Source organism: Parasteatoda tepidariorum, chromosome 2 (assembly GCF_982258835.1).
Source record: "Parasteatoda tepidariorum strain Cologne lab strain chromosome 2, Ptep-v5.0, whole genome shotgun sequence".
NCBI classification, from domain to species: Eukaryota; Metazoa; Arthropoda; class Arachnida; order Araneae; family Theridiidae; genus Parasteatoda; species Parasteatoda tepidariorum.
This window is the reverse complement of record NC_141756.1, coordinates 117,839,333-117,864,280: the sequence shown is the minus strand read 5'-3', so window position 1 is coordinate 117,864,280 and position 24,948 is coordinate 117,839,333. Positions and strand designations below refer to the sequence as shown.

Below are 24,948 nucleotides of genomic sequence, written 5' to 3'. Positions count from 1 at the left end.
AATTTTTTGAGCTTTATACTGCAAAATTATGAGCTTATAGCTTTTTAACACATTGCAGTGATTTTAACTGTAGTACTATGTAAGCTATAACTTAATGTTATATTTTTTTTCGATCTCAGCCAGTGAAGGTCTCACACCAGTGTCCTGGAAGTGTGAAAGTTGGTAGAGCTAAGCTAAAAACTTTTTCAAACTAAAAACTTTTTATTTATTTATATATTTCTTTAGCAATGGGACATCCAGAAATTTAAACATTGTTTGCATGCTTCATTTTTTATCTCAACTATAACTCAGGATAAAATTATTTAAAAACAAAAAATAAATTTGTTATGTTTTTTTTTTTTGCGAAAAAGTAAAAAAATAAAATATTTTGTGTAACTTATAAGAATCAAGTTGTTGTAGTCCCAGTAAATTTTTATTATATTATGTTTATTTTATACAAAGTTTATCCTGAAATGTGTTGTGAGAATTTATTATAAAATGTTTAAAAGGAAGCAGGTGAAAAGTCAGTGCTTTTCAAAAAACATGAAATAAGCCACTAACTTTTTATTAAAAATACCTAGCGATTCTTAGGAAAGGAGGCAAAAATTGTCCTTTGCAGCCGCTGTTCGAATTTCAGGACGCTAGTACAAACAATTCTAAAGTTAGATGTACACACACAAAATCTTCATTTTATTATACATAAATGTCAGTTTGTATGTTAAAGAATAAGGGTCTGGAAGTTATGTTTTACTGTCAATTGTCTTATTTCTACTTACAATTTTAAATTATGTTCCCCCATTTTTTATAAATGAAATAAGTACAATTAGGTAATGTTTTTATTTTATAAATTTTTAACAAAATGTGTTTTTTAAATAATCTTAAATGTAGCTTATATTTTATTTTAAATTATTAAAGTAAAGTTAATCAAATCCTTAGAAAGCAACTAAAAAAAATTATATTTTCAATTGGTCATTTTTAAGATAAAATCTTAGGCAGAAAAACTCTTGTAGTTGTTATAGTTTAGTAATTCAGGAAACATTCCTTAAAGAGAGAGAAAGATTCATTAGAGAGGGAAAGATTATAATGCCTGGGAAAACAAACCTTACAGTTTATTAGTTAGGCTGATATTATTTTGAAACTAGTATGCATGTGAATTTGATCTAAATGTTGACTGATATTTATACTTTTCATCACTTACTATAATTCATCAATTTAGGTTATGATGATGCTATAAAATTCAATGAAGAATCTAGTTTTACTGTTTCAGTTGATAATACTGTTTGTGCTTGGGATTGCCGTAGCAAGTCTTGCGAGCCTATTCAGGTGATTTATCCTATTTTTACTGTTGGTTTTTAATAGACAAATTAATAAAATAATGAATTTAAATGCTATTTATCTTGCTTTCAGTTTCCTTTTCTTTATTATTATTTTTTATTTTGTTAAATCAATTAAATTTATTTTATTAGGAGCAACAAAGAATCACAAACAATTTGTTACTTTGTAACTGTTTAATTTTAAACTTGGCTCAAAAGAAATATTTTCTGTGTTTATATATCTGTAAATGTATGTACAGAGTATTTGATGATCACCTTTAGTGTATATTTTTTAAACCTTTTTCAAAAAAGTTTAAACATTTAGTGGTTGTAAATTAAAATTTAAATGAGAATAAAACAAATATATCTAAATGTAATGAATCAGTACTGAAGAAGGTAGGACTTGAAAGACCAGAACTTATGTGAAGCCACCACTAGGGAAGTACTTTGAAATTTAAAGTTAACGGAAATTTTATTTTTAAGCATATTTTCTTTGTATGCTAATTTAAATAAATTATTTGGGCATTACTAAAGAAAAAAAAACATGTGAATAAATAAAGCTCAAATATGAAAATACATTTTCATTTGTGCTTGATCCACATTGTATTTTGCTTTAGTCTAGTATTACCCTCTCCTTTTTTGGCTATTTGTTACTCATAAGGAATTATTTTAAAATAAGATTCAAGGTAGGCTACTTCAAGTTTTTCAAATTTATTCCTAATAAAAATACTTTTTATGAAGAATTCTTTGGTGGCCATATTTTAAATACAGGGTGGGTGCAGAGCATTTTTATAAAATGATTAACGTTTTTTAAAAGCCTTTAAAGGTGCTTTTTCCATTGAGGGTTTGTAAAAAGTGTGTCCTTCTTTCAAATAAAGATTTTTTTTCTTTTTCTGCTGTGTCAATCGTCGTCTTAAGTTACAAAAAGAAGCTTGATTTTCACAATTTTTTCTGTAATATTTATCAGTAACTTGTTATTTTATCATGATTATGTAAAGTCTTTGAAAATAACTTTGCATTTTGTTGATTATATAAATGAAGATCTTTAAACAATAGGAAGAAATAATTTTTATTTCTGTACATATCCTAATTATGCTTTTTTTCTTCTTTTTTTTTTGATGAGTGATGATTTTTTTTGAATGCTTAAAAGGTGCTTATTTTTAATATACCTTATACATAATACTGAGTGCTATGTATCCTTGTATTATATACCTAGTACAGAGTGCTACACTCTCTGTACTAGGTATTCGCTAAGTCAAATGTGTTTTATATAATCAATTTAAGACGAATTAATAAAAGATTCATTGATATGTAATTGACCTTGGAAAAAAATAAGTATTTTATCTTAAAGTTTTAAATGATTCTTTTAAAACACATTAAAATGAAATGAGTTACTTCTTTTTAAAATGAAATTTCTGTTATAAAGTCTTGTATGCATGATACAAAGGACATCTTTGTATTAGAGTATTAAATACCTTATTCGTCTTTCTGTTGTAAAAATAAATACATTTTATTGTATATCTATCTTTGAATTTTATAATGAAATGAGCAGAAATTTCCCACTGTTTAAATAAATTTTGTTAATACTGAATATAATTTTAAATTTCATGTGATGCAAAAGATTTTATGACATCTTTTTGTCAACATCACAGCAGAAATATGTTAATTTACAACTGTATCAGAGCATGAAATGCTCTTTTTTTAAAAAATCTTTTGTCAAAATAATTATTCATTACATTATGATGTATATTTACTTTTTATGTTATAATATAATGATTAAAACTATTAAATTTTTTAAATTAATTTTGTTTTTTGACTATTTTAAATTTCAGATTTCCCATGATGCAAAAGATTCTATGACATCATTGTATGCATCAGAGCATCAAATATTGTAATTTACATCTTTTTCCTTTTGTAAAAATAACTGCTTCTTGCATTTTAATATAGTTTTATTCACTATATACTATTTTAAATGTCAGATTTCCCATGATGCAAAAGTTTCTATGACATCATTGTCTGTATCAGAGTATCAAATATTTTAATTTACATATTTTTTTCTTTTGTAAAAATAATTGCTTCTTACATTTTAACATAGTTTTATTCACTATATTAAAGCATAATTTGTTTTTAAAAAATTTAAATTTTGAAATAAGTTTTGTTTAATTTAGTAAAATTTTTAATTTTAGGTTTGACATGAAAAAAAATATTCTATGATTCCTCTGTCTGTGTCAGAGAATGAAATACTTTTTTTTTTAAATCTTTCTTCTGTAAAAATATTTACTCATTATATTTTAATGTATATTTACTTTTTATGGTATAGTTAAGTGAGTAAAATTTTTAAATTGCTTAAATTTTTTTCTTATAATTTAAATTTAAATTTTTAGATACACAAAAGATTCTAGGACATCATTGTCTGTATCAGAGCTCAAAATATATTTTAAATATTTTTGTTCTCTTGATATTAAAATGCAATTAGTAATATGTATATATATAACAAATAAGTAAGTTAAAAATATAGAGAAGACATCTCTTTATCAGCTCACACGATTATATATATATATATATATATATTCCAGCAAACACAGTGTTTAGGGCGGAAAAAAAGCTATTAATAACTGACAAAGCACAGTACATTAAGACTGATATAATAAACAACACAGGTTTGATTCTGGGAGAAGTTAAAAGTTGATTATTAGAATTTCAACCTGCAACTAAACCTGTTTTATTTATTACATCCATCTTCCTATATCATGGTTTGTAAAATTTTGATAGTCCTTAATTTTTCCTCACTAAAACATTAATTTGCGACTCCGAATATGTTTACTTTTTTATTTTCATTTTTGGTAGATTCTAAAGATACATGTTTAGAGAAGTCTTTACAGAACATCAAATAACTATAAATTTTATTTCAGAAATATCATGCATGAAAAATTCTTATTTGAAAATTTAGTGTGCTATCATTCTTAAATATTTTTTCATTATTGTAAATTTTTACAGTTTGTCAGTGAAAGGTCCTTTGAAAATTTTCAAATTCTGGCATATAAGTAACAGTTGAAGTAAATTGTTGAGATAGAGAGAACTTTTTATCTTGGTAAGTACTTTTGAACTACATTATAATTCAATGCATTTCCTGTTACTGATACTTATAGATATAGTTATAATTTATTTGAAAAGAAAAAATATAATAAAAAAAAGTTGATTACAAGAACTTGGTTCATCCACCTCAATTACTCTAGGTATTAAAGAAATTTTTTTTATTGATATACAAAAGACTACTCATTTATAATTAGTAGCTTCAAGTAAGTAATGTTTTCAAAAAGTATTTAAATGTATATATATATATATATTGAAAGAAAGAATAGGTTTATTTTCGAAAGAAAAAAATAGAACTTAAAATCAGTTATCAGTAAAAAATAGTCTTAAAATCAGTTATGTTTATGTAATTATCAGTAATTTATTCAAGATAGTTTTTGTTTTAACAATCCTATGAAACTTTTATAATTAATTGTTAAAAATATATGAAATATTTATAATAAATTATTAAAAATAAATTATAGCAATAATTATTATTTTTTTTGACTGACAACAGATGTTAGGTTTAGATGCAACCCTTTTTTTAAGAGAAATTTTAATAACTCCTACTATTATGTATCAAAATCACATTAAAAGAAATAACTAAATTAACACATCACTTTTTATTATGTAAATTTCAAAAAAATAAAATTTTCTTTAAATAAATTGCTTCATTGCAAAATATTAAACATAACTGAAAATAAAATACATTTATTTAACAAATAGTTCTGTATTTTCAAATGTAAATATGAAGGGTTTTCTGTATTAAAATATAAGATCAGCATCTAGAAAAACATAATGCACAATTAAAAAACTAAAGTAATTTCAAAAGAATGTTATAATCAGTAATTTAAGAAAAAACTTTCCAGAAAAATATAATGATGTAATCACAGTTTACTAATGCATCATAAGTAAGGATCTTAGTAGAATGAAGAAGTTACCATGGGCCGTAGGTTGTCAACCCAATTTATGTTTTTAAAAAAACATCACTAGGAGCACAGAAAAGTCTCCAAATAGTCTTCTTTTTCTGACAATAGTTGCTTTTCCAGGCAAAAAAAAGTCTCCTCAAGTCAAAAATAGTTGCCTGTGGCAACTCTATATGTATATTGAATAAAAAAATTTCTGCCACCTTTTTAGATAAGTAATTTTATGAGAAAATAAGTTTTGTAAACAACTTCCTATTGTACCATACTTTGTAAAGTTAATTGTATATAAATTCTAAAAAATGCCACTTAGAAACTAAAAATGGAAGCCTTGGAAGAATTATATCTCTTCCAGCTATGCAAAAAAAATATAAAATACTCTTAAAAAAGCATTATCATCGAATATTAAAGCAGTTCATTTTATTAAAAACATGTTATTGCAATCCAGTTTATTGTAATAGAAGTTAATAGTTATTTTACAAGTTATTTATTACATTATTTCAAAATAAATGAAACATAAAATGCCTCAATTGGAAGGGAAAATAAATTCATAGATTTTCTTAAGAAATAAAAACTGTAGTTTTTTAAAAAACCATAAAGATATCTATAAAATTTTCTTTGTAGTGCATATTTATTTGGGAGAAAAATAGGGATAACATAAATCACATTAAAAAATAAAATCTTACAATAGGTGATAGATTTTAGTAATATGCATAATAAAATTAGTAATATAAAAATAGTATTTTTTAAAAGAAAGTTAAGATCAAAAACATTTATTTTCTTGTATGTATCAAGGTTTTTAACCCCACGAAAAAAAAAAAAACTGGATTTGTTTTTAAAAGTTTTCAGGGTCTGTTTTCCACTTTGCCTAAATAAAACTTTTTAGAGGAGGGGTATTAACTTAAATCTTTCCTTTCTTTAAATCAATTATTTACTTATTTAATTTTAATTATATCACCTTTTCTACAAAAACTTAGTGTATGTATACAGATGTCTGAGTAATACAGAAAACAAACTGAGTTGAATTGAATTTAAAGTGAGTTAAGTTGAATTTAATGCTAATCTCAGGTCTGTTGATTGTGGTTTTTTAAGTACAATTTTATATATATATATATATATACAGTGTAACGTCCCTTTTCCGGAAGGGTCGATTTCCCGGACACTTTTTAGCAATCAAAATAAACATTTCTTCATCTTCCCCTCTCCTTTAAAAAAAAAAAAAAATGAAGTTTTTTAACAGGTTTTTCCCCTTCTCAGCTTCTAGAGATCTCTCATAAATCAACAGAAAAGAGAACAGAAGATCTACTAAGACCATGATGCTCCTCCTCTGAAATGCAGGAAAGGGGGGGGGATTTGTTTTAAAAAGAGAACAACTGAGTCCCCTCCCTCCCCCTTCTTTCCTATGCAGCTGCCTAGTAAAAGAGGCATTTTCTGGAACCTTTTTATTTGAGTGTCAGGGGAAGAAGAAATACTGTGAAAAAGAGTAAACACAGCAAATGTTAAAGTGAAGGGAAAATCCCCTTTAGTCACACAAAAAATAAAGAGAACCCAATCAGCATGCCACGCCTGTATGCTTGATTGATAGCCAATGATGGGAGAGAAAATAAGAATTTGTCACTACCCCACCCTCAACTTGAATGAGGAGTAAGGAGGAAATGAATTTTTCTTCCCCACCTTAATGAATGACAGGAATTTCCCCTTCTTGCTTGAATTGTTCTAGTTCAAAATGGCGGAGAGAGCAATTAATATTTTCATAACTGTGAATTTTTTTCGTTTTCTATATTTATTTTTTAAAAAAGCAATAATTATTTTTTTTCTAATATTTTGTTTATGATTGATTAGATATCATTCTAATACTAAAACATTATTGCCCGAAAAATAATGTTTATTTATTTTCTGCTTCTTAGATTCAGATCATTTTAAGCTTTGTTTACCTTGGAGGTCAATTATACGGAAAAATCAAATATACGGACTTCGGGAAGTCCCGCCCATTCCGGATACGCGACTTTCCACTGTATATATATATGTATGTATATATATATATATATATATATAAATATATATATATATATATATATATATATATATATATATATATATATATATATATATATATATATATATATATATATATATATATATATATATATATATATAGTTCTTATAGGATGAAGGGTATGCTATTAGAGTGAATCAATTAATATAAAAATCATTAAATAAACAGTAATTCAGCAGTAGTAAGCTGTACGGCAAAAGGTGTACTGGTAATAGCTTTATATTAAAAAGAAAATAAATCTAAATCTTAAAAAAGGAAAAAAATGAATGTCGTGAACAATAAGAAACAAAGCTAACAAATATTAATGTAAAGAAACAAAGCTAACATAATATTTTATCCCTGCTCATAGAAGAGGATGTATTACAAATTTTTTATTAATACCATTCGAATAAAATAAAACTATTAAGTTAATTTTTTTTTTAATTTCAATTAATTATTGAATTATAATTTTTCAAAAAAAGTATTCTTTAAAACTGAAATTGTTTTCTTGAAAATAAAGATTTAAAAAAAATTATATAATTAAATTTTCTAATATTCGTATAAATACTTCCAGTTTGGTTGTAACAAAATGAGAGAAAAAAATTTTCTTACATGCTTTATAATTTTTAGCTTTATTGCTTTTGGGAATTTGTACAATTTCAGATAAACATAAATTAACAATTTTTTAATGTTTACGTAGAAATGATTTGCCACAAAATCACCTATGTTAAATGGCAGCATTTTGTTCAGAAGAAACTTATTTCTTACTGGACAGGAAGAAACTGGACAAAACGGAATGAAATAAAAATGACTAATACAATGGGTATTATAACTAAACGAAATTAAATGTATAGTAACAGAAAGTTTATCATTAGGTTTGAGTATTCATAATTAACATTTAATTATGGATATAATCTATTTGTAATTGGGAATTCAATATTGGCTTTTAATTGTATCTATGTTCAGTATGTGATTTATTGATTTAGTAGTATTAATAAAATTCAGTTTTGTTATTTTGATTGTTCTTTAAATATAAAATTACAATTTAATATATTCTTTAAAATAAAATAGCAATGATAAACTAGCTACCCTTAATTTCATTAGAAATTCATGAAAAACTTTTAGATTTTCTTTGTGCTTTTCGTTTTTACTTATGTATAAAATGATAGGTTATTAAAACCACAAAAATTAACATTATTATTCAAACAAAATTGCAGTTATAAACCGTTCAGAAAAAAAAAAAACTCTTTAAATATTTCTGTTTGGAAAAAAGTTTTTTTCACTTAGGATGGAAGAAATCTGTTTCTTTGAGGGTTTTTCTTTCCATCACTGGGAGAAATTTGCTATACCTGATGTAAAATAAAGCGAACAAATTTAAGATCAAGTCAATGTCTCTAAAAAAAATTTTTATATAAAATAGTCATTCCATGTTCTTGTAGTTTTTAAAATTAGTTAAATAATATAATTATTGAAAGAGTTTAAACTTCCCAAAGTTTATTTTTATCTACTTGTTAAACACACTACTTTGCAACAGAAGAAAGTATCAATGGTTTCCGTCACCAATGTAAATAAATCAGTATTGTACTTATCCAGTATTCTTATTGTAATTTCCAAATTACATTTTTAATATTATCTAAAGTATATTTTTTCTTATTTATATAATGCTGCAATATGCCAATAAGAATATTGTTAAATTTAAAGCTCCATTGTATTAAATTAAGTAATAAAAAAGTTATTTTATTCTTTATTCTTCAAACTGTTTGTACTAAAACATACCTTTAGTATTTTAGTTTATATTTATGGAGTCTGTTTTTCTTCATTTGTCTTTATCATTCTGTGATTTTTTAATATTAAATTAAAAAATACATCTAAATTATTTTAATAATTTCAATTTAAAATAAATTATTTTAAATTGAAAAAATATAATGCCTTGAATATTTCACACTCTTTTATGTTAAAATTGTGTGGGTTCAATGAATAAAAAACTGTTTATTTTAGAACATAGTAATTGTATGTCCGACTTTTTCTAGTCATGTATGTCAGGCAATTCAAATAAATTATTATAAAATCATCCAATTTTGATACCTGTATTGATGATTATATATTATTTTTTAATACGTTCGTGTAACTGAAGTAAAAATCACTAGATGTTGTGGATGTAAGCTGTACTGCATCTATTTCTAATCACTGTCTTGGAAAACAAAATCTTTCTTTTGCATGAATATTATGTTGCAGATCTTTTTTAAAAGTTTTTCAACTTTAAATTCAAACTTTTATTTATAATGCTTTTAAATTAATTTCTAATTAAATATTAAAATATGTTGTAAAAAGTATAAAATCATTCAAAATTGTACTTTTAAAATTGAAAATATATATGTCAGTTTAATTTTATTTACTGCCATGCAATCACATTTCATGAGTCCAGACTTGAATCTACTAACATTAAATTTTTATAGATTAGGCCATCAAGCAAATTATGAAATGCATTTTAATGGATAGTAAAAAGTAGTAAAATTAGGAATAATCACCACACTAAGAAACAAAAAACTTTAATTGGATATAAATTTTCCTCTCACAAAATTTAAAGTGAAATTCAAAAGAAAACACAAAAATTCTGAGGATGTATAATGACAGCATTTTAATGGGGACTAAATCTGATTGAAACACTTTTTTTATAATTGCATATAAGCCTTATTTTTTCTTAAGGAAAGATACTTCAAAAATTGCCTTCCTTTTTAAAGGTAAAATATTTTTCATAAATCAAGATACAAAATGTGTGGCTATACACAAAACACTTAAAAATTAATTGTTTTTGATTAAGACATGTACATACATATTAAAAGCAGAAAAAATAAAATACCTCACAACGCCTGTGAAGTTTCAAAGCATCCTTGAAAATCATCCAAAAAAAATGAACTCAAAAAGAAACTAATTTATCTTTATAAAATATAGAAAACAAAAATAAATAAACGAATCGTTTCATAGGAAATAAGCAGATGTTTTGTATTTATTTACTTTTGGAGTTATAAGAGGTTGCTGAAATAATTTAAATGTTTTTTTAAATTTATTATAAAATGATATTTAATTAAAAATATCAAATTCTAATTTAATAATCATTTGATTTTATTTAATTTTCAATAGATGAAAATAATCTTACAGTAAATAATTGTGCTATAATTAAATTTTTTTAAATAGAATTCGAATTTTTAAATAAATATATTTGAAACAAAAAATAGAAATAAAAATTAACTTCGGGATATTTGAATAAAGAAACAATTACTTAAATGGCCAAAAGTAATTTACCAAACATATAATGCTTAATTTATACTATTGATTTCCATTTTACATTTAAAATTCAATTTATAATTTTTGCCAATTTTGTAAAATATTATAATACAAAAATAAAATAATGAAGTTGTAAAAATTATGTCAGCTGAAAGTACATTTTGTATATAAAAAAGAGTAGTTTGTGATAAAATTTATTGATGATTTAAAAGCTGTATAATTTTGTTTAGTTTATAATAAAATGTTAAAAACAAATTAAAATTTGTAAGCTCTATAACTTTAGCACTGAACAGGTTTAACAAAAATAAGAGTCAAAACATCTTTATATAGTATTTTGGTTAAAATTAGAACTTATAAATCAATACACTACTGCAAATTTATTCTAACAAACCTTTATTTTTTATGAATTTTTTTTTTCTCTGTGAAACTTTTTTCTATATGACCTAGTTGAAAATAATCTCAATGAAAATAACTTTTAGTGCTAGTACTGTTAAATGCATGTTTTTATTAAATTCAAGTTGAAATTTAATGATAGACAATGATTTTTATGAAATTTTAAAATTGGATGTAATTTTAAGCCCACAATTTTACAATGGCAAAATTATCTTTTTTATATGGGGAAAAATATACCGAAATTTACTTGTCATAAATGATTTTTATTTGAAGTGACAATTTTTGTACAATATTTTTGTGTTGATTTTTTAATATAAGTTTTAATTTTCACAAATTATGTCTAAAAGTTCACAAAATAGGTACCTCTCAAAAAAAAACCTAAGCAGACCCCTGCTTACTCAAATGTGAGAGGGTCAAAAAACAAAAAATTAATGAAGAAACTACAACACAAGCATAAAAAAATGAAAATTAATAAAAGGATTACATAAATATATACGATAAAACAATAATAATTACTTAACAATATAATGACACTCCTGAAACTTTGTCTTATGGGCAATTAGTAGCACCCAGAAGTAGTTATGTTGCCCCAAGAAACTTAAAGCTTGATTAACTTAGTGAAAGCGAATGAAGCTTGTTAGATCTACAGCTCTCATAGCCAAGGGAAGAGGTATTGAGTCGAAGGTAATAATAGTAAAAAAAGTTGAAAAAGTCAAGTTCAGCGTGAAACATTTATTATAATATTGAATCATTTTCGAATAATGCGAGTTTTAAAAGTTGAAGAAAACTTTTACATGAACTCTATCTTCATTATCTATTCTAAAAGCATTTTTTTTTTTTTTTGGTTAGCAAGTGTGTATTAAATAAATTTTGAGAATTTTTTTTAATTAAAATGAAACTTTAAAAAAGAAAATATGTAAATCTTGAAACGCATATTAAATAATAAATGCTGTTGCAGGTACAATGCTTTCCTGAGACAAAAATATGGATTTTACCTTATTTTATTATTATAAATTTTTTTAAAAATAGTAGAAAGGACCACAGCAGTTATATTGTATATTTTCTTCAAGCTGTATCTGTTCTTCTTCAAAGCAAATTTAGTTCAACAAAACTCAAGCCAGGAAGACAACATAACAGGAAACATTGATGATTAAGGAGTAAAAGAAAAGATTAGTTTATGATTTTCTTACAAAAAATACATTATTTGAAACAATTTTTTTTTTAGTTTTTTAAAACGTGTGAAGGGGTCCTCAGGATTAGGCTCGCCCATGCACCTGGCTTACCTTATCCACTGTAAAGCTCATGTCTGGTAATCATTATGACAAATATTACGACAGTGTGTCAGAAAAATAAAATAAATAAATAAAAATTGAGAGAATAAATACATAAATAAAAATGTGGAAATTATAAACACAAATGTTTTTTTTTGATCGCAATTGTGCAGTTATTTTTATGGATTTCAACAGGACTTCTCAAATTCCTATTTTCAGGGTATCTGCGCACCTGGAAAGTCATGAGAAATCATGGAAAGTCATAAATTTTGGTATTAAACGAAATTTGTCATGAAATGTCATCATTTTTACTATTTTTTAAGAAAAAATCATGGAAAGTCATGGATTTAGGTCACCGAAAAATTTAATTTTTAAAATGGAATTCAACACCCCCCCACCCCCCAAATATCATTGTGTTTTGAACATCTGAATTTGTTACAAAATCCTCACTCACAGTCATATTTCATTAAAATATAAAATGTTTTTATCATGTTCTTTAAAAATTATGGTGTTTTTTTCAAAAAATGGAGAGAAAAAATAGCACTTCTAGAGCGAATTATCCTTTAAACTTCTGAGATTTCAGAATTTTTGTTATTGTTTATTTATATTTTAATCAATTTCAAATTCTAGCTGAAGCAAGCCAGTCAATACCGAATTTTTTTATTTGAAATGAGAACAGAAAAACTGGGAGTTTCTTTGATCAAAAAAAGTATCTTTCAAATATAATTCTGCAGAAAAAAAGAAAAAAAATTATTTACTTCGGTATTTTTTTCTGCTATTTTATTGCTTCAAATATTTTTTTACTCTGCTTTTTAAATTTAAAATCTTTAAATGTGAAGATGCAGAGTATAACAGTTTTGATTATACCTATCATTTCAATTAATGTTATTATAATGCTTCTTTAAATTTATATTTGTGTTTTTGTTGGAGAAAATAGTAACCTCAGAAAGTCATGAAAAATTATTGGAATTAGTCATGGAAAGTTATGAAAAGTCATGAATTTGAAAATCTAAAATGTAGCAAATACCCTGTATTTTTTTAACAGGATATTATAACAAAATTCAGATTTACAAGTTCGAGGAATACACGTCAGTGTAAAGAGAAGGATAAATAGGATTTCTCAAGTGATTGTGAAAAACACGGATAAGAATGGCAACAAAAAAAATTTTACGTAGATTTTTAGTAAAATTGATTTATCATAATTGATATGCTGAAAATATAATCTCTCAAAATTTATTGATCGCCACTGTTGACCAGAGACCATGATTCCTAAGACCTACTAATAACATATGTATGCCTCTATGCCTGGTTTAATAAAAATTATAGATCATATAAAATATGTTTTTCTTGAAAATGCTGCAAAGGTATAGAAATGTATTTCAATGAAGTATACATATATATATATATTTATGTATACTTCATTGAAAAAGCTGCATAAGAACATTATTTAGAAAATAATTGAAATAATGACTAATCAATTGAATTTACTCAATCAATAGACTGTTTCAATACTGATAAAGGGATGACTTACTTTATTTCACTCTGCAAAAAAATTAGTATTCAGCTAGTTCATGATAAATAGCTTCAGAACTTCTTTTTTTCCCCTTATGAATATTTTTACAAAGTGTGAATACACATGAGTTAGAATTAACTAATTATTTTCATTTTATTCCAGAAAGGCATAAAAAGTCTATTAATTTAAATGTTGTATAATTTTCTAATTAAATATAAAGCAAATAGTCATTAAGTATGTATTTTTTGTTTTCTTCACATATATTTCTCTTTTGTATTAACACTTATATTAACATTTTTATTGATTTTGAGACTGTGAAAATTGTTTTATTATTTTTAATTGTACCTAATAAATATATATATTTATGTATGTAAAAAGAAATTTTAATAACTACATATGTTTTACTCAGGCCATTAAATATTATGATCTTTGTTAAGGTGATTATTTCCATTAAATAATTTTAACATAATCTTAAAGTTTTGTTGTCATATTTTTTAGGTTCAGTGAACTGTGTTAACTTCACAAAATATGTCTGTGTTCTTGCTAGCTGTTTAGACAATACTTTGCGACTTACAGATAAAGAAGGGGGTGAAGTGCGTTCTGAGTAATTATCATTATTTATTTTAACTTTGCTAACTTTTAACTGTAAAACTACTTTAAATATTGAGTAGGTTTACTTATATTTCATTTCTTGGCAAGTTTTTGACGATTTTACCATTGATAAAACCGTCACATCAAAAAACTGTTTTAAACTTAATTAACTGTATATCTTTATTAGTAAAAAGTTTGCTATTTTCACCTCAAATTAGCTTATTGAAAGTAATTTTAAGTATTTAAATATTCAGTTGCTACTTTTCTTGTACAGATTAAACTTACATTGAAAAGTAAATTTCTCAAAAAAAAATATCCTTTTGATACGTAAATGTACTTTATATATGAACACTATATGCTCACAAAAGATCTGCTTGCTGGAAGCTCTGTAATTGTTAAGTTACTTTTAGTAACACATTTTAACGATTGAAAAGTACCTTAAACATTCTAACAATTATTTATGCCATCATTCCTTTGCATAGAATTAAATAGGTTGATTTAAAGCTTTTAAGTTTAAGAGTTAAATTACTAATTACAAAATATAAGAAATTTATGCTGTTATCAGCTTTTTTTTCTGATTTTGTCAATTCTGTTTTGAAAAAAAAAATGCTGCAAATTATAAAAATGAAATAAAACATTCTGATTTCAGTAATATGAAGATTAAAATAATAACCACTCAACGTAAAGATTTCAAAAATTCTTCAGAAGAGTAGAATTTTCTTATAAGATATTAAAAAGAATGTGAAGATAAGCTGAAATTTTGTTCAAATGATAAGCTGAAATTATGCTCAAAACTACATTTTTTACATTGACATAATTATTCATAATATATTCTGTTATATTATTATTTAATAGCATATGTTTATTCATTAGTGTATACCGGTATTTTAATAAATATTCTAAATATATTCCTGAGACTTATATAGTAACCATCATAATTAGTTTTTAACAAATTTAAACAGTTTCTGACAGTTTATGATACTGGATTTGTTAAAGACCAAACCCTCCTTGCTCTTTAAGTAAAAAATCAAAAATACTTATCTGTTTTTAACAATCATTTTAACCTTTATTAACTATAGTCAATAAAAGGAATGTATTAACATTTGTTATTTGGTTTTTATTACTACGCATTAAAAAAAAAGAAATTAAAATATATTAGCAAAACAAATGAAATATTTGTGGAATATACGGCTTTTAAAATACCTGAAAGAAATTAAAACTGTTACACTAACATAATTATACTACTGTTACACTTTAACTGGGCAGATTCCTTGGCCAATATACTGGCTTTAGGAGTGCTTTTATCATAATAAAACTGCTTTATTGAAGGAAAAATAACAATTATGATAGCAGAATTTTTAGCATAAATACAAATAACTAAACTTGCAGTAAAGAATAAACGAGGTTTTATATATTTTGTAGGCTGTATACATCTTGTAAGTGTTTCTTTTTTTTTCTTTTTTAACAAAAGATTTCAATAAACCTAATTAATTGTTACCTTATATTTTAGTTTAAAAAAATAAACAATATGTTATTTTTTGCACTAACTTTTATAGTAAAACCCTTCTGTACATTAATTTTCAGCTTATATTTTTGTAAAAATTGAGAAACTGTACATACCTATTTTTCCCCCCTCCCTTTCACATTTAAATTGTTTTCTGACACAATAGCAAAACACTTCAGTGAACTAATTGTCAACTTATATTTCTGTAAAGAGTAAAAATCCATAGTTTCTAATTATTTCTTTTAAAAACATCCTCTCGAAAGGGATAACTTGTTGTTAAAAATGTCACTTAATGTGCTGTTCTACTATGTTCTTCGTTTTAGATCCAAATTCACTATTTTCCTTAAAGTTTCAAACCCAGTTCAAGCAAAATTATTTTATCCTAAATTCTTATATTCAACTAGAGTAGCTGGAGTAACATTTTCTGTGCCTGAAAGCTAAAGTTTACTAAAAAGAAACTAAACAAATATTTACCTCATAGTCATTAACATAAATTCATCAACAAGAATACTTCAACTAGTGGATTCTCAAAAAAATATGATAGCTATACAAGATCTGAGCTGGCTGATAAATAATTTATGCAACTTTTGCATAGTTGTGTCTCTTGGTTGGGGAGAGGGCTAAAAAAATTAAGCATTATTGTCATCAGTATTAAATACTGCTAATAACTTAAATACTTAAGTGCAACTGAATGAATCTTTAATGGAGGAAAGCAAGATTTGGGAGAAACTTTGTCCCAATTTTGCCAGGGTTGCTGCTCCACAGGGAATTAAAAAATAATCTAAAATAACTCATTTTGAATTTTTCCTTCCAAACTGGAAAAATGCAGGAAATATTAATTTCTTATTTTCTTCTTTTACAAAATGTTGACCTCTCAATGTGTAATCTATGAGATATAAGATAGTTCAGCCATATTACACCATTTCATTTGCTCTATTATTATTTTTTTTATGTATGTTGAACTATTTCTTATTTCCTTATTAAGTTTCTCCTGCAATTAAAACTAGTATTAATTATCCTAATATAGCACACACATTTGCACAGTGAGTCTGTGTTTCATTTTAATATATTGTGTATAATACAGGAAAAACATGGGGAACTTTTTTTCTAGATTTGAGTTGCAACCCTGCTAATTTTAAAGCTGCTTATTGTAACTCACGAACTATGTTAGATATAGGAACTCTTAATTTGAGCAACTGTGATTAATAGTAGTACCAATTATTGTGTAGAAATTACTTTTTTACTTGGTTTTTTAGTTAAAGTTCTTTTCCATTATTATAAATGAGTATCATTTTTAATTAGGCACACAGGCCATAAAAATGAGAGGTAAAGGATAGAAAGTTTCCTCAATGACACAAATTCTCACGCAGTTTCTGGATCTGAAGATGGTTGTGTTTACATGAGGGACCTAATTGAAGTCAGTATTATTAGTCATTATTATGACAACTTTTTATCAGAAAACATGACTATAATTATTATTAAGAGCTCCAAAAATGACCAACAATTTGAAAAGTGAGTTGAAGTAAAACAAATGTAGAATTGCTGCAGTCCACTTAGAAAAAAACACACACACAGTGTTAATACTCACCAAATTCACAATTTATTTTTAAAAAAAAACATAAACAGATGGTGTTGATGATTGCTAAAACTGTAAAACATTGCTTTCTACTACATATCAGGTCATTCTGATGATTTTGTCCTCAGATAGTTACTGCAAATTGAGAGTATTTGGAAAACATTACTTTATAATTTGTTTCCATTGCAATATGTGAAGAAAAGTTCTGTTACTTGTTGAAAAGTGTGCATGTATCACTTTTTATTATTCTTTTTTAAAAAAGTTTTTAGTCATTTTTAAGTCACTCAGTATTAATGCAATATTGCATATTTCTGAGGTTATACTTTAAAAAATTTAATCATAAAAGAGATATAACTGACAATTATTATATTTTAATGCTGGACAAATATTTTGTAAATTGGTGGAAATCATTAATTTTTTAAACTTTACTAATATTTTTTTATTTCATTTTTTTTAAATATTTTTATTTATTCTGTTTTGTAATCCCTGAAAATTGTCTTTCTGATAAAGGTGTTCCAATAAAATACCGAAATGCTTCTAGGTTTTAATAAAAATTTTACTATTTGTGATTTTTAAATATTTTGAATCAATTTTAATTTTATTTATTCAATTTCAATTTAAGAACTACTCTTATTATTTTAAAATACAATTGAGTATAATTTCATTAAAATTTATATATTTGCATAATTTTTTACCACAAAAATGTATAATTATCTCCGGATAGGCTTTTGAGTCATTTAAGAAAGTGAAACACGGTCTTGTATCTTGTTCTTGAAATTTTGATGTAACATTTTAATAATGACAAGTTATATGCCTAGTCCATGCAATGAAGGCACACCTAAGTTTTATGGTCCCAGGAAACAATCTTGCAATGTTATATTGACATTTTTGTCTGCACTTTTTGATTGTGATACTGCAGGCAAGGTTGCTTTTTATTATATTTTCTCAGTTTGCAGGCTGCCACCAACTATAGAAGATTGTGTTGGTGTCAAATGAAGCCACTAGGCTTTTTCAAGTTTTTATCAATAATTTAATTGGCTTTATTTTAATTTTTTTCTTCATTATAGTCTTAGAGAAAGTCTTGCTGCATGGATAAACATCATTAGTTTATTATATTTGTGTTAATTTAACTCAATTTAAAAAAAAAACAATGATTTTAAACTGTTTATAACAAGGCTCACTCACTAAGAATATAGTATTTAAAATATATATTTATAAATAATCCTCCATAATTTCATTGAATAGTAATTGTAAAAATATTATTTATTGTATCTTATTTTAACAACAGTTTAAATTTTAGTATGAATTAGTATATAACATTATAATGAGAATACTTTCGTCAGGGTTGCCACAGCATCTGGAAAACCGGAACAATACAGGGAATTAAAAAAGTCTTAAAAAACGGGAAAACTGCTGAGAATTTCCAAATTTTTTAAACGTCAACAAAAATAAAGTATGTAATTATATCTTGCACTACAAAAAATAAACACAAATGTTAAACTAGTCCTTTTCAGTGTATGATTAAAAAAACCTATTGTTTTCTCTAGTTATTTAGTTTAGTTAAAGTTTGTTAATCAGGACTTACCTGGTTCTTGCACCTCTATTGATCACATTGTTTTTAGTCATTCAAGATTTATTATGGATGCATTTTATGTGAAATTAATAAAATAATATTAAGGATAATAAATTTCTACCTAGACTATTTTAAATATTTAATATTTTTTTACAATTGACACTCTTTGGCATTTAAATTAGAAATCAAATTAAAAAAATCTTCCTTGTAAGGAGTAAAATAATTACTTTTAAATTTTGTGAAAAAATTACTTTTTTACATTATTTTAAAATGTTGTAATTCTATTTCTAAGACTGATATTCAGAAGGGTCCCATAGTGTGTATGTATTCATTTAATGTGATTAGACATTTGCATTTTGTAAATTTTCCTTAAATATAATGAATAACTTGTGTAAATTTTATAGGAATGCAAACAGGGATACTATAGACATTGAATGGTAAATGTCTGCATTTTTAAGTATTATTGTTTGTTTGTAGGTATTATTTTAAGGTTTTGTTGTCTTAATAAAAATTATTTTAAATTTAAAGTATTTTTTTATCGAAATTTTGATAAAATTTTCATTGTTAAAACTTGTTTGAAATAACATAAATAAAGTTTACTTTTTTTTTTCTTCTTTGAAAATATAATTTATAATTTTGCTATTCTGGTTATTGTGATTTCCTGTGTTTGTTTTTTTAATAGTTGGAATCCAAATATTTATTTTTAATTTAAATGCAACTTGATTTTATTGCATGAAATTATAATACTTTGTAGGTTTTATTATTATTATTATTTTTTTTTTTTTTTTGCTGTTTTATTCGTTATAGTTATTTTTGAAGTTAAATTGTTCCTGAACTCTTTATGCAAAAGTTTTCTATAAAATATTTTATTTTTTAAATATGTTGACGGTGAAAAATAAAAACAGTCGCTTTAAATTTTTGTTCATACCTGGTTTTATTTATTGCTTTTGTGTGTTTCAGTAATACTGAACATTTTTGAACCGAGGGACTTTGTCCCTTGTTATATTTCATGTCTAAAGTAAAAGTACATGAAAAAAATTTCTCAATGCTGTAATTTTTTGATGAAAGAAAACATTTGCAATATAGCATTAGAATTGCATATAGAAAAAGGATTTTTTGTAAAAGAATGTCAATTCAAACTGTTTAGAGCATAATATCAATTTTAACTGTAAACAAAATTTTCTACTTTAATCATTTCTTAACTGTTATTTTTTAATGGAATTTGAAATACAGCTTTTATATGTTTTTACTTGTATGCCAAAGCTCTTAATTTTAAAATTAGACCTTTCTTAACCTGAGTGCAAGGATAGTAAAAAATTTTAAAACCCTGAACTTAAAATATGGTATACAAATTATATATAGTTAAATAGTTTTTTATTGTATTTCATATGATTTTAAATTTTGCTATTTTTTAAGACATTGCATTAAGTCTAAAATTTTACACTTTTTTATTATTTTTAAAATTTTATTAAATTTTAAAAAATGTGATACATTATATCATTTTTTAAGCATGATTTTTGAAATTATTTTATAGTTATTCAATATTAATATATAAAATAAGATGAGAAAGTGTGACTTATAATATACTGGGTTATGGTCTTTCAAAATCTTTTCAACTAGTCCGCAACTTTTGCATTGAATTTAAGCAGCACAATCCTCATTAGATAGATATTATTAATTAGTAGAAATTTTTCATTCTAATGCCTTACATCTTTTAGTTACAAATAAAATGTTGTATGTTAATATCAGCATGATATTATTTGTTTCCAAGGCTAAACACATCTTGGGGCAAGAAAAGAGACAGAAATAATTGTCCCATCGCTACTGAGGGCTCAAATGGAATTGCTGTATGAAGTTTTTATTTATAGTTAAAAAACACATAGAATTTCTTAAAAAATTGCTTAAATTTTTTTAAAAAATGCAAAAAAAAAAACTTTTTATCATTGGGTAGTTTTACAGTGACTGATATAAATTTTTGCTGAAGTTTTTTATTTTTTAAACTATTTTTTCATTGATAAATACTTTTTTCTAAATTATCTGAGATGCTTCCTTCTCTCCTCACTTAATTTGCCTTCTATAAGCAATAATGAGATTATTTTTTTAAATTTATTTTAAAAAAATTTCAAATTAGCTAGAAATATTGAATTGACTTATTATAAAATTGTAGAGAAAGTGGCAAATCGAGAAAAGCTCGGTGACTAATGTTACGGATTACTGACAGATAATATTCAGATATTAAAATTTTAATTATTATTATTACAAAATTTTTAAATTTTTTTTTAATTTCATATCCAAAGTAAATAAAAGCTACGAAATTCGTTAATGGAGAGATTTTATTAAATGTTTTTCTTTTTAATTATGTTGTCCTTTGTATCACAGACTTGCTCATAAGGTAGTAATTACCAACAATAAAAGAATAAAGTAAGATGAGTACATAAACAGTTATAAAACAATGATGAGTTATAAAACAATTATTAATTTATATGCTGTACGTTACTGGAGATTAATATTTTACAAATCAAAATCCATAAAGTACCTTTTTGATTAATGTTATAACAGGAAGCTTAAAAATTATAAAAATTAAACCCTTTGTGTTTTGAAGAAACCCGAAATTTTTTTTTTTTTTGAGGGGGTTCACAAAACCTATGTTTAGTTTTGTCTGTAACTTAAATAAACTTTCAGGGTGTTTTAAAAAATCAATAAATAGGAATATGTTTAATTTCTTCAAATGAATAGAATTCAATGTCATATATGATTTTATATTTAAATGCATATTATACACTTAAAAATTTTCTTTACCTAACATTAAATCTGAGTTGATCTCACAGATCTGTGTTAGATTAACTTTATAATAGATAAAGCACAAAAATATTTCCCCCATATTTTTATAAGTATTGATTTGAGTGTCATTTTATTCATTAGTTTGTATTATAAATAAAATGTGTTATGGATTGTGCAAATGTGATACAACCAAAGCATTTTCTTTATCAGAATGTAAAAAGCAGAGTGTATTCTTGTCATTGATCATAAATAATTAAAAGTTATGGTCAGGGAAAAGTCTAAAATACAGCTTAATTTGAGAATTTTTTAAGGCTGTATTAAAGCATTTTAAATTATTTTAACAATTTTTTTGTGTAGACAGATTGAGATTGAAACATGCTACCTTTTTACTATTTTCTCTCTGAGTAGTATTTTGAAACGTAACTGATATGAAATGTAATATTTTTTTGATAGTTACACAAATGTAATGTTTTTTTTATTGTTTTATTTTATTTTTCTTAGCAAACACGAAAAAGAAATTTCCCTGCTTGGGTTACCAACACAGTAGCTGGGATTGAAAGAAGGCATCGAGAGAAGATGGAAATTTTTAACAAATACTTAAACTTTGTATCGAAAATTGAAAAATGATTTAACACTTATTTTAAAATCTTGCAACAGACTTCTCTCCTTGTAACGATTTCTGTGTTTAAATATTTTATTATTTTTAATTTGGTGCTTTTCAAAAACACTTTTTCATCAAACTTCTTAAAAAATTTAATACAAATATTTGTTATTCACCCGTATCAGTTTAAATATTAAAGCTATTAATAGAAATCTGGAAAAAAATTAATAAATATGATCTTTTCATCACTGCACGCAATTATATCTACAAAAAGGAGTGCTTTCTAATATTGTATCAATGTAGCTAAAGCAAAATATATCAATACAACAGTGTGAGGAGCACTTAAAAAACTAAAAAAAGCAATCCTTTTTGCAGACATAATCATCTGAGCTGATGAAGAAATATCTTCTTTTTCTCCAGATTTTTATTATTATATTTTTTTAATAATGTTAATAATTTTCTTTTTCTCTTTTTTCATTATTTTGTAATTTTTTTCATGTTTTGCCTTGTTGATTTGTATTGTATTTTGATCTTATTTTATGAGTTCTATATACTTGCAGCTTATGCTCAGTTTTAAAACCTATTGATTTACTTATTGTGCTTATATATATATATATATATATATATATATATATATATATATATATATATATATATATATATATATATATATATATATATATATATATATATATATATATATATATATATACATGCAAAAACTACTGAGAATAATTAAATACATTTTAAAAATTCCTTTTAAAAAAATTAAATAGCAGGAAAACAAATTAAGTGATATATACTGCTTTTACCCTTATATGCTATAAAGTTATATATATTTAAACCAGATATCTGCAGCATTTTTGATTTTAAAACTTGTACTTTGTCTTTTACCAACTTAAAAATGAACCTTTAATTTAAGTAAAAAAATAAAAACTCTTTTAGAGCCACTCCTTGACTATAATTTGTTTTAACCTCCAACATTCTGAGCATTAATTTAAACAATTTTTTGTTACAACTTTTTTCATTCTAAGTTTACTTAATAATTTTTTCCATTCTTGCATTTGTATTTGTTAAACATTTAATGATTCACTATGTTCTATATTTTTCCTGTTCTTGTTGCTAATAAATTATAATTTTTAATAAAATTTTTGATTTTAATATGCATGGTTTTTCTTCATCTTTTTCATTTATTTTATTTAATTTTTTCTATATTTTTCATGGTCAATTGTGTTTGGAGGTTTTCTTAATACAAAATCACTGAAACAGTTTTTCGAAATAACCTTCGATTTTCTTTATTTAAATTAAATCACATTCAAACTCCAGCAAAACAATGTTCAAGTTACAATTAAATTTATTTAGGGGTATTTTCAGAACTAAAGATATATATTTAAAATATCATGTGCATTATTTTAATTCAAACTAGTTTTAAAAAATTTTTCAAAAATAGTAATTTTTTTAAGGCATTGAGAAATGATGTCCTCTTCGCATTTTTTTATTTTCCTATTTTTTCAAAAATTTTTGTTTAGAGTGAAATTTTTAGTATAGTTTTTTGTTTAATTATAAAAATTCAATGACATTTTTTTTAAAAGAACTACATCACTTTAAAGTGTAATTTATCATATGCAATATTTCTAAAAAATATAGGTATGATATTTGAAAAAAACTTTAAAATTTATGAAGTTACAAAATGTTATACTTAGAAATGGTAATTTTAAATTTAATCATTTGATATCAATATTAAACAGTATAAAGCAAAGATTTGAATAAATGAAGGGAATAATTAGTTTAAATGAATAAAATAGTACCTTTTGTAAAAAAGCAACCATATTTAAATGTTTCAAATACAACGTAGAATATTTTTTAATTTATTGTCTTGGTGTTTTAAATAATAATCAAAGAATAATCAATGAAGCTTATAATAATATGGTTTTACAACATAATTTATTAGCAAATAAGTATTTATTCTATGGAAATTAATTTTCTTCTTGAATTTTACAGATTTTTAATTACGAAATATTATTTTTTTATTACAAGTTTGATGTAATATTAATGGTGTATTGTTGTGGAGTTCCATGAAAAGGGTCAACAAACATTTAATTAATAATTCTATAATTAGTTTAATTTAACGAATTAAACCTAAAAAAATTTTACTGAAAATTACATATCCTAAAATGAAATTTAATTTAGCATTTAACATAAAAATTCAATATTTATATTATATACATAATAAATATATACATTACATAATAAAAAGTTATATACATAATAAAAAAGCAACTCTATCTGGCTAATAGGGCTGTCTATGGGCTGAGAAGATTTTTTAAATCTAATGTTCTTTATAGAAAAACAAAGTTCTAAATTTACAAAACTCTTGTCAGGTTGGTTTTGACATATGCTTCTGAAGTTTGGACAATGACAAAACTGGAAGAAAATTGTATCACAATATTTGAGAAAAATATTTTACAGAGTATATTTGATGGTGTAAATAAAAACAATAACTAGACATTTAACCTTAAACTGTTCACGATTTATAAA

At 24.1% G+C, this 24,948-nt stretch overlaps 1 long non-coding RNA gene across 12 annotated transcripts; it reads left to right on the top strand.

Moving 5' to 3' along the window:
• The first annotated feature begins 94 nt into the window (after window positions 1-94).
• On the top strand, window positions 95-22,426 carry LOC107438752 (uncharacterized). Of its 12 annotated transcripts, none has more exons than XR_015431686.1 (8): window positions 95-158; window positions 1,196-1,302; window positions 3,125-3,183; window positions 4,290-4,383; window positions 14,283-14,377; window positions 17,182-17,296; window positions 19,433-19,465; window positions 22,311-22,426. It is a non-coding gene; the product is annotated as an uncharacterized LOC107438752 (long non-coding RNA). The 12 variants fall into 12 exon arrangements; XR_015431682.1 differs by having other exon boundaries at window positions 14,283-14,388; XR_015431684.1 differs by lacking the exon at window positions 19,433-19,465.
• Window positions 22,427-24,948: the final 2,522 nt, after the last annotated feature.